Source organism: Palaemon carinicauda, unplaced genomic scaffold (genome assembly GCF_036898095.1).
Source record: "Palaemon carinicauda isolate YSFRI2023 unplaced genomic scaffold, ASM3689809v2 scaffold244, whole genome shotgun sequence".
NCBI classification, from domain to species: Eukaryota; Metazoa; Arthropoda; class Malacostraca; order Decapoda; family Palaemonidae; genus Palaemon; species Palaemon carinicauda.
This window is the reverse complement of record NW_027170075.1, coordinates 15,892-33,567: the sequence shown is the minus strand read 5'-3', so window position 1 is coordinate 33,567 and position 17,676 is coordinate 15,892. Positions and strand designations below refer to the sequence as shown.

The window sequence follows — 17,676 nt, the reverse complement described above, 5'->3', positions numbered from 1 at the left end:
CTGGACGGACGAGAAGCGGGGTTTCCAATGTGGTAAGGCGGTTGACTCAATATCATGGCCAGATACTCCAGATGTTGAGGCAGAGGAAGAGGAGGCTCCAAGCAAAATACCATGAGCCCACACTCATGGTCAGCATCCGGAAGCTTGTCCCGGCGCTGAAGAAGGTCGAAACCCGAGCCTACCGGAGTTGACCAGCCCTCCAAACAGCAGAGGAGGCGGAAGCCTGCACCTGAGCGGCCAAGAGGAAGGCAGGGAGAGTTCTCTGGGGAAACAAACCTGCTATGCCACGGCGGGATAGCCACACTGCATCATAAGCAGGAATACTTGCAGTCTAGGCTGAATTCGACGAGCACCCTGAAAGATGGATGGAATGGAAACTGAAAGTACCCGTCCTTCCGATCCAGGGTTAAAGGAGTCCTGTCGCCTCGTTACCAGTCTGATCGATTCTGCTGGTCTACGCTGGCCGAAGTTTGTTCGACAAACTTGATCAGGGCTGAGAGGTCGACTATGGACATCCCCTCTCAGATCCTTCCTTAAAAGAAAGGATCGACTGAGGGGGCCGGGGGTGAAGCCGTCGATGATCCTAAGGAAGACCTTCGCCTAAGGTATGGATCATTCTGCCCAACCGGGCAACTCTGCTGACGCTATGGCATAGAGGTTCAGAGACACTGAATTCGCTGACAGAGACGGCAGGCGCGATATCCTTGGCTACTCACAGAGATTGTGCGGGAATGGGCATCGGGAAGCTGTCATTCGGATGAGTAACCTTAAGCATCCTCCCAGCGAAAAAACCTGCAATCCTAGAGTTCGTGAACTCCTTTTAGGACTATGCCCCCCCGGGGGAGTCTCCCGTGCCATCTGTTCCTGACAGGAGGAAACTGCAATTGGACACCTTGTCCCAGTTGTCGTAGCCGATAACTTAGGCCGACGTGGTTGAAAGAAAAGGGCGCTGGAGCCCTGCAGAGTCTGGAAGAAAGCGCCTTGGAGGAGTGAAACCGGAAGTCGATTTATTCCGCACAGCAGCTGTCTAAGTCTCTATCCTTGGGCACAGACAAAACTCTTCTCAAGGATGGAAGGGTGTCTGAGGTCGTCGACCTCCACAGATGAGACACCCGAAGGAAGCCTTCAGTCAGCGCGTCCAGATGGTACAACATCGAGCTTGTCCGCAAGTAGATACTTAACGACGAAAGGCCAAGGTGTCTGAGCTCGAGAGGAGGAAAGTACCCTTGATCTTCCTGTAGCTTCCTTGAACCAAACCTCGGGCCGTAACCGAGGAGGGAAAGAACCTGGTAAGCTCCCAGAGGAAGAGGTAAGCAGTCACCCCTTGTCCGATGGAGAAATCTTGAACGGAAAGCCCCCCCGCCAAAAATCCTTCCAGGGCGGGAGAAGGAGAGAGTACTCGTGCAGGAGAGGGGACCCTCGAGACCGACCTCTTGGGAACCAACTTCGCCCTGGGGGAAGTCAGCACGAAGTCCACTCCTCTCTTTCTCTTCAGCGTTGGAGAGACAGCCGCTGGTTTGTTACCCTGGCCGGCGAGTGCTGGTTTCATAACCCTCATTAACGCCCGTGCCAGCGGACCAAACCATGTCTGCTGCTCCAAGGACACAGAGTCCGAAATCCTCGCTAAGGTGAAAGGGATCGGGCGATCCTTTGGAGTGGACCCGACGGTACCTGCCTGAAAAGAAGGTGGGGAAGAATGCTGTACTGACCTGTCTTCGTCCTGCACTACCAACCTGTGCTTGGATGGAGGTGATCCCGAGTGCCGTCTAGGAGCACGCGTCCCTGCTGCTACCACCGGCTGTGGAATTCGCCGCGAACTATGGTCGCGCGAGGGCGAACGGTCGCGCAAAGGCGAATGGTCGCGCGGGCGCGCAGGCGAGCGGTCGCGCGGGCGCGCAGGCGAGCGGTCGCGCAGGCGAGTGGGCGTGAGGGTGGGCAGGTAAATGAACACGTGTCCGAGGCGACGAACGCAAGCGATGGCGTGACAGCGAGGGATCGTGCTGCCGCGTAGGTGAAGAAGATCGCTGGCGATAATGACCGCGTGATGGTAAGCGATGGCGAGCAGCATGTGTAAGTGAATGATCGCGTGATAGGGTGCGATGGTGATCAGTATCCGCAAGAGGGCGAGCGTTCAGGGTTGTGCGATGAGGAGCAGCATGCGTAAGCGGGCAATCGTGCAGGGTTGTGCGATGGCGAGCAGCATGCGCAGGTGAATGATCGCGTGAAAAGGTGCGATGGTGATCAGCATCCGCAGGAGGGCGATCGTTCAGGGTTGTGCGATGAGGAGCAGCATGCGTAAGCGGGCGATCGTGCAGGGTTGTGCGATGGCGAGCAGCATGCGCAGGTGAATGATCGCGTGAAAGGGTGCGATGGTGATCAGCATCCGCAGGAGGGCGATCGTTCAGGGTTGTGCGATGAGGAGCAGCATGCGTAAGCGGGCGATCGTGCAGGGTTGTGCGATGGCGAGCAGCATGCGCAGGTGAAATGATCGCGTGAAAGGGTGCGATGGTGATCAGCATCCGCAGGAGGGCGATCGTTCAGGGTTGTGCGATGAGGAGCAGCATGCGTAAGCGGGCGATCGTGCAGGGTTGTGCGATGAGGAGTAGCATGCGTAAGCGGGCGATCATGCAGGGTCGTGCGATCAGCATCCGCAGTTGAGGGTTGCGCGATGGCGATCAGCATCCGCAGTTGAGGGTCGCGCGATGGCGATCAGCATCCGCAGTTGAGGGTCGCGCGATGGCGATCAGCATCCGCAGTTGAGGGTCGTGCGATGGCGATCAGCATGCGCAGGTGAGCTAGTAGCTGGCGAACCATGTTCCTTCAGAAGTGTTGGAGAACGTTGGCGTGCCAGCTGTAACATACGTGGGCGATCCGGAGATCGCTGGCGAGCTGATGATCGCTGACGGGCTGATGATCGCTGACGGGCTGATGATCGCTGGCGAGCTGATGATCGCTGACGAGCTGATGATCGCTGACGAGCTGATGATCGCTGACGAGCAGAAGGCTACGCGTGGAAGCCTGCGCAAAGAAGAAGAGTCCTTGACCCCGACCTGAACCGAAGTTCTAGATCGCGAGGGCGAACGTGGACGCACAGGGCACGTAACAGGAACCGCAGGGAAGATCATCTTGAAAGCGCTGACGAACAGGAGAGCGCTGATGAGCAGAAGGGCGCGCAGGGAAACCCTGACACGCAAGGGAAGTACCCCCGTGGGGGCAACCCTTTGCCCCGAAGGAATCGTTGTCCGCCAAGAGACTGATGTCCATCGGAAGACCGCTGTCCGTCGGGCAGACCGTTGTCCGTCGGGAAGACCGTTGCCCGTCGGAAGACGAGATCAGACTGCTGTCCATCTGCACCAAGGCGGAAGATCGAAAAAAAGGAGTTGTAGGCTGCAAACGGAGATCCAAAAGGGCGCCTCAAGCACCCTTATAGGGAGATGAGAGGCCCTTACGACGAGGCGGACGGAGGGCCTTACGGCGAGGGAGGCCAACAGCAACAGCAACAGAAGAAACCTTCGAAGAGGAGTCTCTATGAGTGTACTCTCTCGCGAACGAAAGAGAAACACTTCGTGGAAGAGACTGGTCAGCCAGTGACCTAAAAGGAGCAATCCTCCGAAGAGGAGCTCCTGCAGTTGCCCAGCCCCTTGAGCGAAACTGCAGGAGCGACCGCTCAGCACCAAGAGCATAGTCGCACGAAAAAAAGGCAAGAGAAGAACCCCCCAAAAGGGGAAAAACTCAAGCCTGGACAGGAAAAACTTCCCTCGGAAGGAAAGTTATCCGCCCAAGGAGGCAAGCCTCCTGACTATTCTAAAATGAACTGGAGAGCTGTCCGTCGACACGGGAGTACTACCAGTACAAGGAGACACGCCCCTGACGAAAAACAAGGGGGGAGGCAGCAACAGCCGAATCCCCAGGACTCAACCAGACAGCTCACACCGTTGCTATATTACAGAAACGAACTAGATCGGTAACTGTAAAAAAAAATAAAACAAATAATATTAGTACACATTCATTCCCCCGGGAAGGCTCCGAAGAGGAATCCCGAGGGAAAGGAACAAGAATTACACAACAGGCACGTGCCCTCACAACCACTTACACTCGCGGAAGGAGAGCTGTAACCAAAACAGAATTATAACAATTATAATTATGTAACTATGTAATTTAAAAATGAATGAACACTAAAGAAAGAACGAAAACCCCGAAAGGAATCGTTCTACAAGCTGAAAAAACAAAAAACAACTACAATTAGATTCATAACTAATTGATACAAACGTATGGCGTAGCAACCCCCCACACGGAAAGGAAGCTAGGCTACAAGGGCGTAGTAACACGTAGTAAAAGGGTGAACGACCTCAAGAGAGAGAGAGAGAGAAAGACATAAGTCAAACTCGATCGCCACCCATAAAATACGCCGTGGTGGCCTAACTGCCGAGGCCTCCACGTAGATATCGTACACTACACACACACATCTGAAAAGGAAACTTACTTATTTCTATACTCAAATATATATACAAACATGAAAACATGTTTACATATATATTGAGTAAAAGAAAAGTAAGCGATTAAGTAAAAACAAAACAGACAATGGCTGCCAAGCGAGGACCAAGACAGAGACGTCTGTCACAGTCCGAGCCAAAAGTTAAAGTGAGTATTCACCGGTGTGTGAGGGGGAGGAGGGGTAGCTAGCTACCACTCCCCTACCCCCCCCGCTAACTAGCGCGGGGGTAATACACCCTCGTTAAATTCTAATGGCTCGCCATTTCAGCTACGCTAAAAGTAATAACCCTTTGTAAATAGCGTGGTTTGTATTTCGGTTACAGAACAAATTAAATATTAAATATTACCTAATAGATATAATATTTATAAATTAAAATAAACCCTTAAATTAAGGGGTTCCAATAAAAGACGAATCATCACTCGTACCATTGGAACATCTACAAATAATATACGAACAATTTTAGTATTCCAAAAACCACCAAGGCAACAACGATACATAGAATCGTGCGCTACATCGATTGTAAAGAATACTGCATCGTATAAAATAAACTGAACTGTAACTTCCTTTAACCTCTGACTAAGGAAAAATACTGAAAGGACCAATTGCAAAATAAAATGTTCCTTTTATATAGTACAACTTAAAAACTTGAGAAGTAAGAAGAATGTACTATTAAAAAAATCACTACAAAATATTGTAATATTGTAATGATACTGACAACTGTGCAACAAAAATAAACTAAACGCTAGTTAATCTTTGCAAACAGATCGAAAATTATCTAAAGAAAACTATTAAAAGGATAAAATTTTCTCAAAATAATAATACTTTAATTTAATTTATAACTTAATACTTCAAAAGAAAGTATTCACTTATCATTCTTTGTAAAAAAGCAAGACAGACTTTTAGCCTACGGAAGAGGCTGTGACGTCATCAATGGACGAAATGTTTACATCCCGCCCTTATGCTTTCGTGAGGTTTAAAATAGGTTGAAAAACCCTCTAATCCTACCTTTTAAGTTATAAATACGTGATCACAGATCAAATAAAACAAATAAGCGAAAGCCCAAACTCAAAAACGTTAATACATCACCAAATAACGTCCAAACAGAGTAAAAAAGTGAGAGAGAATTTCCAATAGTACAGCCAGCTATGGCGGCAGAGAAAATCTTAAGTGGTTTGGTATAGTTCTACCTGTAGTACGAGGGCGCTAGTGTACACCTGGCATAACTGCGATAAGCCGCGCGAAATTTTGAATTTTCTGCAGGTAGTCCAGGGACTTTAGTCATTATATAACCAGCGGGTAAGTTTCATATTTAAAATCATCCAGTATTACTTTCAAAAAGAGAAAATGTCACCAGTATTGTTTCAAAAGGCTTAATGCTGTATATTATTCTCTAAGCTTTATTTAGGCTGCGACCAAGCCAATCAACTACTGGCCCTGAAACTGAATCAGCGGATATTTCAAAGTTCAAACTTAGTACACGTTTTTTCTGTTGACGATGTTTCATTTCCTGGTTTTTATAATGCTTATCAATTCAACATTGTTATCTATCTTTAAATAATCTCACTTTTCTCTTATATAGTTTATTCTTTACATTCCTATTTCTTCACTGCACCAGACTGTCAACTATTTGGTCCCTTGGGCTAGTGGCAATTTGCTTTTGCACCTTGGCTTCTAATAGTAATAATTATGCTAAAATGACAAATTTGGAAATAATTTGTATTTTTCCTAACTATACAAACCTGGAGCTCTTTACACTGGAGAAGCATTTTGGCAACAGCTGGAACTAGCTGTAAAACTTTTAGCTACTTAGCGAAGGGAGAGCAAGAGTTGGACCAACCACTCTGCTCACACCAGCTGTTGTAACTGAACGTCAATATGCAATTGCGGCAACTTCCTGGGGGAAGGTGATGGCGGGACCAGTATATGAAAAGAGCTCCAGAATTGTAAACATAGGAAAATATAAAAATTATTTCCAAATTTGTCATTTGTTACGGCAGTATAGACAAATCCCTACGATCTTTACAGTGGAGACTCACCGTTAGGTGGGTGCAATTCCAAAAAACTAACTGGCTAGTGCCTGACCTGAGGTGTTACTCTGTGCTTCGCATGAGCTGTTTGGAGGCATCATGTCACCTCGTTGACTCTGAGAGCTAACGGCATGGGCAATCGTGCGAAGGTATAAGAACTCTGACATCTATATTCTTTGTTGTTTTTGCTTCTTTATTCCAGATCACAATATCAGATTTTATAGCACCTCCTTCTATGATGATTCTTGAGGAAACCTTAACCCTGGAACGGTACGGTGGGTCGTCCACGACCCCGAGTGTCAAAAAAAAAGAGGTTTTTCTCACGTGACTCACCCCCGTGACTGAATTTGTGGGTGATCGACCTGCAGTAGGTGTCTCGCCTACACGCTCTAGTAGTGTCCAGATGTGCATTGCTGTAGCTGTACTCCTTCCCCGATTTCTGAGACGCGTCGGGGTCGAGCGCGACCGAGTTTACCCTTCTAAGGTAATTTGCATAATTATCAAAGTTATTACGTATTATGAAATTGTCGTAGAATGGTGCAACTTGTATAGGTTATCAGTTGTGGAAAGTCTTGGTGGATTGTTTGGCTACCATGTGCATGATTTTTTTTTTAGTTAAAATGTCGTTCATCACCACGAGGACCATTTTACCGCGAGTGCCCCTTTTTAATTTTTTTTAATATTTTTGCCAAGTAATTTTTCCGTAAGATATTGCCAAATAGTGTTGTAAAACTTTTGCTTTTTTAGTGTTGGAAAGTGTGTCTAGATGATCTGGCTACCCATGCATGACTTTGTTTTTGTCAGATACGACGTAGTTATTGGTATATTGGGTATTTAACTGCGGTTGCCAATTTCTGTTTTTTTTTCAATATTTGTAAAAATTTACTTCGTAGTAAGGAATTGCCGTATATTATTGATTTTTTTTCATGTTTATGTGTTAGGAAGTGTGCCTTGATGGTTGGGCTAACACATGCATGTCTTTTTTTTTATCTGAGATGCCGTATATTAGAATGTTGGGTATTTTACCGCGAGTGCCCCTTTTTCATTTTTTTTTCATTTTTTTGCCAAGTCATTTTTCCGTAAGATATTGCCAAATAGTGTCGTAAAACTTTTGCTTTTTTAGTGTTGGAAAGTGTGTCTAGATGATCTGGCTACCCATGCGTGACTTTGTTTTTGTCAGATACGACGTAGTTATTGGTATATTGGGTATTTAACTGCGGTTGTCAATTTCTGTTTTTTTTCAATATTTGTAAAAATTTACTATGCAGTAAGGAATTGCCGTATATTATTGATTTTTTTTTCATGTTTATGTGTTAGGAAGTGTGCCTTGATGGTTGGGCTAACACGTGCATGTCTTTTTTTTTATCTGAGATGCCGTATATTAGAATGTTGGGCATTTTTCCGCGAGTGCCCCTTTTTATTTGTTTTGCATTTTTTTGCTTAGTCATGTTACCGTAAGGAATTGGCAAGTAGTGTCGCAAAACTTATATTTTTATAGTGTTGGAAAGTGTTTCTAGATGATCTGGCTACCCATGTCTATCTTTATTTTTAGCCAGATATAGCGTATATATAGGTATGTGTTCGATTTTCCTGTGAATGCCATTTTTTCGTTTTTTCCAATTTCTTTCAAAATTACTACGTACTAAGGAACTATCACAGAGTAATGATTCATTTAGATGTTTATTTGTCGGAAAATGTGCCTTGATGGTTTGCCTAGCACGTGGCTGAAATTTTTTTTTTCTGAAATGCGTATAATAAAATGTTGGCCATTTTTCCGCGAGTGCCCCTTTTTATTTTTTTTTTCATTTTTTTACTTAGTCATGTTACCGTAAGGAATTGGCAAGAAGTGTCGCAAAACTTATATTTTTATAGTGTTGGAAAGTGTTTCTAGATGATCTGGCTACCCATGTCTATCTTTTTTTTTTAGCCAGATATGGCGTATATATAGGTATGTGTTCGATTTTCCTGTGATTGTCATTTTTTCGTTTTTTCCAATTTCTTTCAAAATTACTACGTACTAAGGAACTATCACAGAGTAATGATTCATTTATATGTTTATTTGTCGGAAAATGTGCCTTGATGGTTTGCCTAGCACGTGGCTGAAATTTTTTTTTCTGAAATGCCGTATATTAGAATGGCCATTTTTCCGCGAGTGCTCCTTTTTATTTGTTTTGCATTTTTTTGCTTAGTCATGTTACCGTAAGGAATTGGCAAGTAGTGTCGCAAAACTTATAATTTTTTAGTGATGGAAAGTGTTTCTAGATGATCTGACTACCCATGCCTATCTTTTTTTTTAGCCAGATATGGCGTATATATAGGTATGTGTTCGATTTTCCTGTGATTGCCATTTTTTCGTTTTTTCCCATTTCTTTCAAAATTACTACGTACTAAGGAACTATCACAGAGTAATGATTCATTTAGATGTTTATTTGTCGGAAAATGTGCCTTGATGGTTTGCCTAGTACGTGGCTGAAATTTTTTTTTTCTGAAATGCCGTATATTAGAATGTTGGGCATTTTTCCGCGAGTGCCCCTTTTTATTTGTTTTGCATTTTTTTGCTTAGTCATGTTACCGTAAGGAATTGGCAAGTAGTGTCGCAAAACTTGTATTTTTATAGTGTTGGAAAGTGTTTCTAGATGATCTGGCTACCCATGCCTATCTTTATTTTTAGCCAGATATGGCGTATATATAGGTATGTGTTCGATTTTCCTGCGATTGCCACTTTTTCGTTTTTTCCCATTTCTTTCAAAATTACTACGTACTAAGGAACTATCACAGAGTAATGATTCCTCTAGATGTTTATTTGTCGGAAAATTTTGTTTACTTCTTTTTTGATTGAATATCATCAAATTTTTTTAGCTAAAATATTATATTGTTTTACATTTTTTTTCTTTTTTCGATTTTATTTCCCTTCAAAAAAATTTTTTGGGGTCAGAATTTTAATTTTATAGTCGTAAAATAATCGACAATTATCCAGCAATCCACCATACAATTTTTATGCATATCCAAGAATAATTAGATTAGTAAATAACACCTTGAAATTGACATACCCTTCCTACATTTCAGGTGGCGGATTAGAGAGTCTGAGTCAGTGTGGTTGGCGGCCATTTTGTGGACATATCCGAAGCGTAAGTTGCCCTATCTATATATATTCTTGTTCCCTATAGAATTTGTGATATTTTGGTATATTTTTACCTGCATAAATATCATATCATATATTAAATATATGTATTTTTTTACGAAATTTCTAAGTACTCAAAAAATGACCGTTAGATATGGCCCCTGATATAAATGTAATTTACAAAATAATGAAGATTTTTTTACATATTTCTATATTAGGATAACATACGTTTATTCCCTAAAAAAATTAGCCACTTCCTATTTCATTTGGGTACTCAAAAAAATTCAAGAAATTTGGACACATATTTTTGACCAAAAAAGGTTACCCTTTTTTTCTCATTTCAGATCTTCACCTCCATGGGTCTGACTTCATCCAAAATACATCAAGATGTGTCCTAAACATTCAAGAATCAATTCCTAAAAGGATTTGTGTATATATGTATAAATTTTTTTTTATGAATTTTTATGTAAGGTCTTTTTTTTTCTACTTATTTTTTTTAAATATTTATAATAAAGGGATTTTGACGAAGGAAAAATCTATTTCTGGGGAGAGACCTGTGGCGCCCGGCGAAAAGTCCTTCTTGTATACCTTTTCTGATAAAAACCTTCCAATTATACCAGAGAAAGATAAAAGCATGGAATGCTGAGGTTACAACCCTCGCGCGAGCACCTTTTGGGTGTCGTGTATAAAGCAAAGGCGCGTGAAATCCACTATTCACAGGTTGTCTTCCATTTAGTTAATTCCTTCGCCAAAGGGATGGGCCGATACAGAGGCCCTAGACACATCCCCATCGCCGCACCACCCACGCCACGACGCGAGCGCACACTAATATAGACATGAATATGATATACACAGTATATTTAGGAGGGCAAACCCCCTCCTCCATCACTAATCACTGCAAATCTTACAGGCCGATGATGTCTCTCTTCGGTCAGCAAGGGCTACTCTTCGGCCGTGGGTGTCCCAAAGCCCGACACCCACGGCCGAAGAGTAGCCCTTGCTGACCGAAGAGAGACATCATCGGCCTGTAAGATTTGCAGTGATTAGTGATGGAGGAGGGGGTTTGCCCTCCTAAATATACTGTGTATATCATATTCATGTCTATATTAGTGTCTGCCAACGAGAAATAAGGAACAAAGGGAAAACCCACTTACATCATCATTCAGCAGAACTGACGACAACTCGTAACAGAACGAGCACAAATCCGGGAACCACACTGGGTATTGGGCCTGTCCCGGTTCCTGGATAAAGGGAATGGAGCAGTGAGCATGAGACCGGCAGAGGTCATGCCCAACGGGGTCGCTGAACGAGGCAGAGCATCCTTCAGCAGTACAACGGGCCTTCTGTAAAAGAAAGGAGACATGAGTCTGGTGATGCTTGAAACTCTGATAAGGGATAAAAACCTATTATTTTAGAGTTCTGGCACTCACTGAATTACCTAAGCACCCATATTGCATTGACCAAACAACTAACTATTAACTTTAAGTTGATACTGCCCCATACCATTGTTGGCACTTTAAAATTCAATTGTCTGTATATTTGTAATGCACCCAATGTCTGTTAATGACATAAGGATAATAAGCTTAAAGTAATCCGCCGACCTCCAAGGGTCGGGGAAGCAGTGACATGCCCTTAAAATAAATACAAACACCAGCCTTAGCTAAAGGCAAGGCAAATATAAGTGTGAAGTGTATGGGCGACCTCCGGTGAAGCCGGAGCTCCGGTGAGGCCGGATCGTAATGAAATGTCCTGAATAAAGGAGCCTTAGCTAATTAGCTAAGGCAACTTTAAGTGTTAAGTGTTTGGGCGACCTCCGGTGACGCCGGAGGATAATGAGATGCCCTGAATAATTCAATTGTGGCTAATAATTCAATTGTGAAAGATAAAAAGCTAAGTCGTAGCTAAAGACTAAAGCTTAGATTATAGTAAAGCGTATTTACGATCTCCGGTGAGGCCGGAGGGAGAAGAAAGGTCCTGAATAATTATTGTGAATAACAACACAGTTGTAATAACAAAGGCTATTGTGGATATGGCCGTGGCCTGAGACCGAAGTAAGGGCCACCGGAGGGTCGTATCTAAACAATATGAAGCCCGTCCCATGTAGTAAACAATATAAATATAACAATAGAACGAAAGTTATTGAGAATCCCTCGTGGCGGAGTATAACTCAAGGCGGAGTGGAAAACGTTCATAACTACTCCCGAGCCGTAACGGGGAGAGGACGAAACACGGACCAAAATAACGCTAACAATTGAAAAGTCACGAAAAATAAATAACTCGTAAGTTATCATCCACCCAGAGGGGGAGAGGTGAGGGAGGGAGAACCCGCTGAACGCACAAAACGGAAAACGGGAAATCCGCTCCCCCACCGGAGCTAAGAAAGAAAACGAGAGAAAGGGGTAACTCGTGACTGCGAACAGAAAACGGGGACCCCAATCTCTCGCTCTCTTGGACACAAAAACAGGACTAAAAAATCACAAAACACTATTACAAACGTATAAAATAAAAATGTACATCCATATAACACTACGATCGAAGAATAGCATCCGTTAAAACTTAAAATAAATAGCACAGTCGAGACGAACGCCTCGGGCGGTTACTAAACAAAAACAAAGCTAAATCGCTATCTCGTTCGTAGGCTGGACTTACTAGCAAAAAGTACCATGAGCATAAAAACACAAAAAAATAAAAATAAAAATAATAACGGTTCTAAAGGCATAAGGCCAGGGACTTAACCAAGAACCTAAGTGACAGAGTACTAAACGGGCAGATAAAGATGAATTCCCAAACAAGTGAACAAACAATGGCCGCCATGAAAGGCCAGACGGGAATAATAAAACAGACTAAACTGGATATAAAACACAAGCCCGGTACAATAAAATACTGTCAAAACAAACTATGGTACTTAACATTGGAATGTGTGAAGATGGAGCTTCGGACATGACAAAATAAATCCACGATAGATAAAAAAGACCGAGAGCACAACGAAACCATTCAACACTTTGAATTCCAAAAAGAAGGATGATGTTCAGATGGCGCTCGCGTCGTGGCGTGGGTGGTGCGGCGATGGGGATGTGTCTAGGGCCTCTGTATCGGCCCATCCCTTTGGCGAAGGAATTAACTAAATGGAAGACAACCTGTGAATAGTGGATTTCACGCGCCTTTGCTTTATACACGACACCCAAAAGGTGCTCGCGCGAGGGTTGTAACCTCAGCATTCCATGCTTTTATCTTTCTCTGGTATAATTGGAAGGTTTTTATCAGAAAAGGTATACAAGAAGGACTTTTCGCCCGGCGCCACAGGTTCGACCCAGAAAATAGTTTTTCCGCAGATGAGTAGTATTCATCTTGGTAGTTTTAAGCTTTCATTGAATTTTTTTTTTGGCAAAAAAAAAAAGGAGTTTACTGCAAAAACAGATTTTTCAAGAATTCTTTTTTGCGTCGGGGTCGCACGCGACCGAGTATACCCTTAAAGGGGTGTCCGAGGAGCGTACCTATCCAGGGTTAAACCAGCTGTTGTGCAGCCACCACAGAACCGATAGAGAAAGTATAGAGTCTCCAGTGGGTTATGTCTTGCAGGTAGTGGGATGTGAATGTGGTCCGACGATTCCACACCCCAGCTTGAAGAACCTGCGTCACTGAGAAGATTTTCTTGAAAGCCAGGGACGTAACTATGCCCCTGACATCATGAGCTCTGGGGCGACATGACAGAGGAGGGTCTGGATTCAGTGCATGGTCTATGACCTTGCAAATCCACGCTGAGATGGTGTTCTTGGTGACCCTCCTTTTGGTCCTTCCTGTGCTGATGAATAGTGCAGACACAGGAGGATGGGCTGCGGCTGTTCTCTTAAGATACAGCCTCAATTCCTCACTGGGCATAGTAAGAGATGGCCAAAAGCTGGCAAGAACACCGTCTTCCAAGTCAGGTGGCGATCAGTTGCCTGGCTTAATGGTTCATAGGGAGGTCTCTTAAGAGACCTGAGAACTCAAACCACGTTCCATGTGGATGGTCATAAGAGCACTGGAGGAACTAGCACGAGCCGGCAAGTGATGATCCTGAGAACAATAACGATCACGAACAGGAGACGGACGAGAAGATTGGCGATCTTGCGAACAGGAGCGCTGCCTGGCGGATGTAGAGGGCTGTGATCGCTAGAAGACGTGGAGGTCTGTGGGTGATGGGAGGGCTCGTCATCAGCAGGTAGCCGTCGAAGGGAGGGCAAATGAGTGTGAGGGTCATGAACAACACTAGATGGAGAAGGCAAGAGATGGGCTTCACACAGACTATGCGTCGACAGGAGAAGAGACGGCAACAACAGGGGCAGCAGGAACAGGATTACTCTGGGAACCCAGCTGAAGGAGCTTAAGAAAGACTTCCTTAGAAGGAAGTCCAGCAACACCCAAAGACAGCAAAGCCTGCAACACATCTACATTGTGATAGTGTTTCACGGCAAAGACATACTTTATACTTATTATCTGTACTTTCGTAATATGTAGTGATATCTTAAAGAAGAATTGTGATGGAATATGGACTCTATCATCTTCCTCTGGAAAATGTCCCTCTCCCAGGTACTGGCGGATTAGAGCAATGAAGAGAAAAAGATAATAAGAACAATACAAAAAGTCAATTACAAAATTAACGCCACTAAGGCAGCAATGACTTACAATAAAACCAGTTTAAAGGTTTCTCATTAATACTAGTGACAGGGGACAGGACGCCTTGTAATTATTAACATTATTAACCAGGCTACAATACCTCTATAGAAAATAAGATGGCAAGGCACATTTTCTGTGAATCCGGTAGGGGTGTACGTAAGATAGCGGCCGCCTGTATGTATGATGATGGCAGACTATGAATATGGCCGTGTAATGGGGGTGGGGGTGGGGGCGGGCGCTTTAGGCAACACCCCCCCCATTATCATTATGTAAGTAGGTTAGGACATGGCTTGTAGCTTAGGTTAGGTGGGAGTTTAGGTTAGTTGTTGTCTATTTTCTATACACACGGGAGGAAATGGCCGCTGATATAAAAAGGCTACGTCCGGTAAGTCCTAGCAAATAAAAACTCCAGTGTTTGGACCGTGTTTCATTAGTATTACTCGGTAGTCAACCCACCATAACTAAAAAAATATGGCTTTCCACCAGAAATCATTATCAAAAACATTCAGAATACCTATAACTATGTTAATATTTCGATAGATTTCTAAAATATTTCGTAGAGTCTAATGGATTTTCCTTCGCTCGCGAAAAAAGAAAAACTTCAGGCTACTATGTACTGGTAAGCGGTACATGCAGGGTGGGACTCTATCGAAATATCATCATAATTACACCGTGCACCCGTTTTTTAAAGCCATAAAAGATATTGTTTTCATGGTAAACATTAGATACTTTACAACGAAACTGGAATTCGCTATAAGAAATGAACGAGTGCTGGCTAGTTTGGTATTTTTCTCTATATGTTTAATAGGGGCCTGGGGCATAACTTACATATTGGTCTGTCAAAATGTGAGATATGTTTTTCACTCCAAGTCCATTGTTTACATCTGAGAGACAAAAGGGAACTTTTTGCACATGCGTTGTTTCCCATGGGTTTGGGGAGCTTTCTGTGCATTTACAATTATGTATTTGTCTGCTGGTTTCTTTAAACCAATTAACAGTTTACAAGAAGTACTTCTTCATAAGTTCCCGGATGTTGTTCTACAACAGCCATATTTCTCCCACCTACCCCATCGGTTTCAACTCAACCACCATCACATAAAGACGTCTCCAAGAGGGAACTTAAGGGAAGTACATCAATCTATTTCAAAATTTTGTGTAATTTCATTTATGTCGGCAACTGACTATGATGGAAATGCTCTCTGTTCAGTGCAGAGCTATTGTTACTCGTGAAATTAACAGCGAAATAATGCCTCAAAGTTCCGATTTTAACTTAATTTTTTTGGGAAGACCAGCACATTTCTACTGCAAAGCTTTTGTAAAGATTGCCAAAACAAAAGGGATTTATTAGTGATTTACTTTTAGTTGGAGACCTGGATAGGAGGTCCAGCTAGCAGTTGTGACCTGGGAAGGAGGGTCCAGAGGGGCTTGCCCCCGGATAGGGGCTGTGACCTGAGAACTACTAGATTAGGTTAGGTGGGTTTGTAAGGTTCTCTTGCAATTATCAAAAGTTATAAATAATCAGTACGGCGAGATGTAATCACGACGCGACCAGAAAACTTACTGGAGGTTGAGACCTGAGCGAGCACGCTCTCTGACCCCGGGTCGCCTCATGGCGCGTATTCCTCCACCAGAGGTTCCCCCGCATATAAAACGGAGATAGGGTAAACTACACAAAATTCTGGTCGGTTGGGAGGAGATCGCAGATACTCCTAAGAATGTAGTTCGAGGTAAGTACTCCGTGTTGGAACAAATGAAAATGTTATCATAAATTTCCACACATTTATTCTAGCGATACACACTTCGTACATATGGCGGTAAACCTCACGCTAAAGTAGCACCCAACACGTACCCTAGTCTAAACCTATTTGTAACGTACCCTGGCCTATTTGATATAATTTACAAAAAATGTCAACTAGAATAAAAGAACAGGAACTTTCTGCTTACCGTAAATAAATACTACTTATAACATATAATTGGACCAATTACGATAGATTTAAGTATAATTACCTGTGGAGACGCAGCTATGGGGCCTTGGACAAATCTCTTGATTGGATAAGCTTCGTTAGATCCTCATCTCTAGGGTGCCTGTCATTTGGATAATGCTTTAATTATAATTTCGTAAATCACAATTAATATATAAAATTAAATTATCTTATGCAATTAAGATGTGGAATTGAATGTAACCAGGACGATATAAGTAATATAGCTGTATATGAAAACAATTTCCCTCAGCACTCGCATTGTTGGAACGTATTTTTCTACATGTTAGTTAAGTACCATATGCAATGGTGGGACACCTGAAAATTCACATCAGGACCCTAATTTGTTGTTATTTTGCAACGTGTGTGAAGTAGGACCATCAAAATTCCGGTCCCGAGCGAATTTCGGCAGGCCCGTGCAGGGAGAGCCGAAGAAGAAGAAGACACCATGAACAACGCTGCTAGGTCACGCAAAAATAGATCTAGATCGAACAGGTTAGTCTTATTATATTCTCTATATCATGCCGCATCTCCCGCCTTTTCTTTATGCATTCCTTGTTAATATATACATGCCACTGTCAATACATTGTTTTTTTTATCTCTTCACTCCATTTGGGGATCCCCATGGAAACTCAAAGCCACTATTTGTGGGTATATACAAACAGCGATATAATTCTGAGGGACGCGATATGTTATTATTCGGTTAGGGGTATCTCGATCACTTCACTCAAAAAGTTCCGAACAATGTTTCTGACGAGCATTCCCGATGTGGAGCCTTTGTAGTTTGTTGGGACAGAGTGAAAAACCACATTTTAGACACAAGAACATCACCTTACCGAATGTTTCTGTTTCCTACCTAACCTAACCTAGGAGCCGTATCCTTAGACTGCCGTACTCTTATCTTACCCTGTCCCAACGAACTACATTCACCCAAAAATTCAGTTATAAATTACCAAAATCTAATGCATTTTCATATATGGTAAATGTCTAGGAGAAGGCCGCACCCGTTTTTCAAGTATTAACGACGAAAAACGGCAAAAAAAAACCAGATTATTGTTGCACAGTGCATAGAAACATGAGGAAATGAATAAAAAAGAAACTAAGACTTAACTCTTACACACAAAATGTAAGCATAAACCTACTACTACAATTATGGGGGACCCCAGTGGGAAGCGGGGTTTTTGGGTGGGGGGAGGATGAGAAAAGTGATTTTTCGGGGCACTACCAAACCTAATACAACTAACTAACCTACCCTGGAGGGCCTGTACCCCTACCTAGGCCTACCGGGGGGGGGGACCCCCCCTTAAGGCCACAGTGATTTTCAGGGCACCACTGAACCTAATACACCCACCTAACCTAGCCTAATAGCCCTGTACCCCTACCGGGGGGGCTCCGCCC

General features: G+C 43.5%; 1 protein-coding gene across 1 annotated transcript in view; it reads right to left on the bottom strand.

Moving 5' to 3' along the window:
- The window catches only part of LOC137636176 (zinc finger protein 585A-like), an 89,246-nt gene that overhangs the window by 70,153 nt on the left and 1,417 nt on the right, over positions 1-17,676 (bottom strand). The window contains exon 2 of the mRNA XM_068368572.1: positions 16,307-16,384. The gene's annotated coding sequence lies outside the window, so the exon portion shown is untranslated. The remainder of the gene's footprint in view (positions 1-16,306; positions 16,385-17,676) is intronic.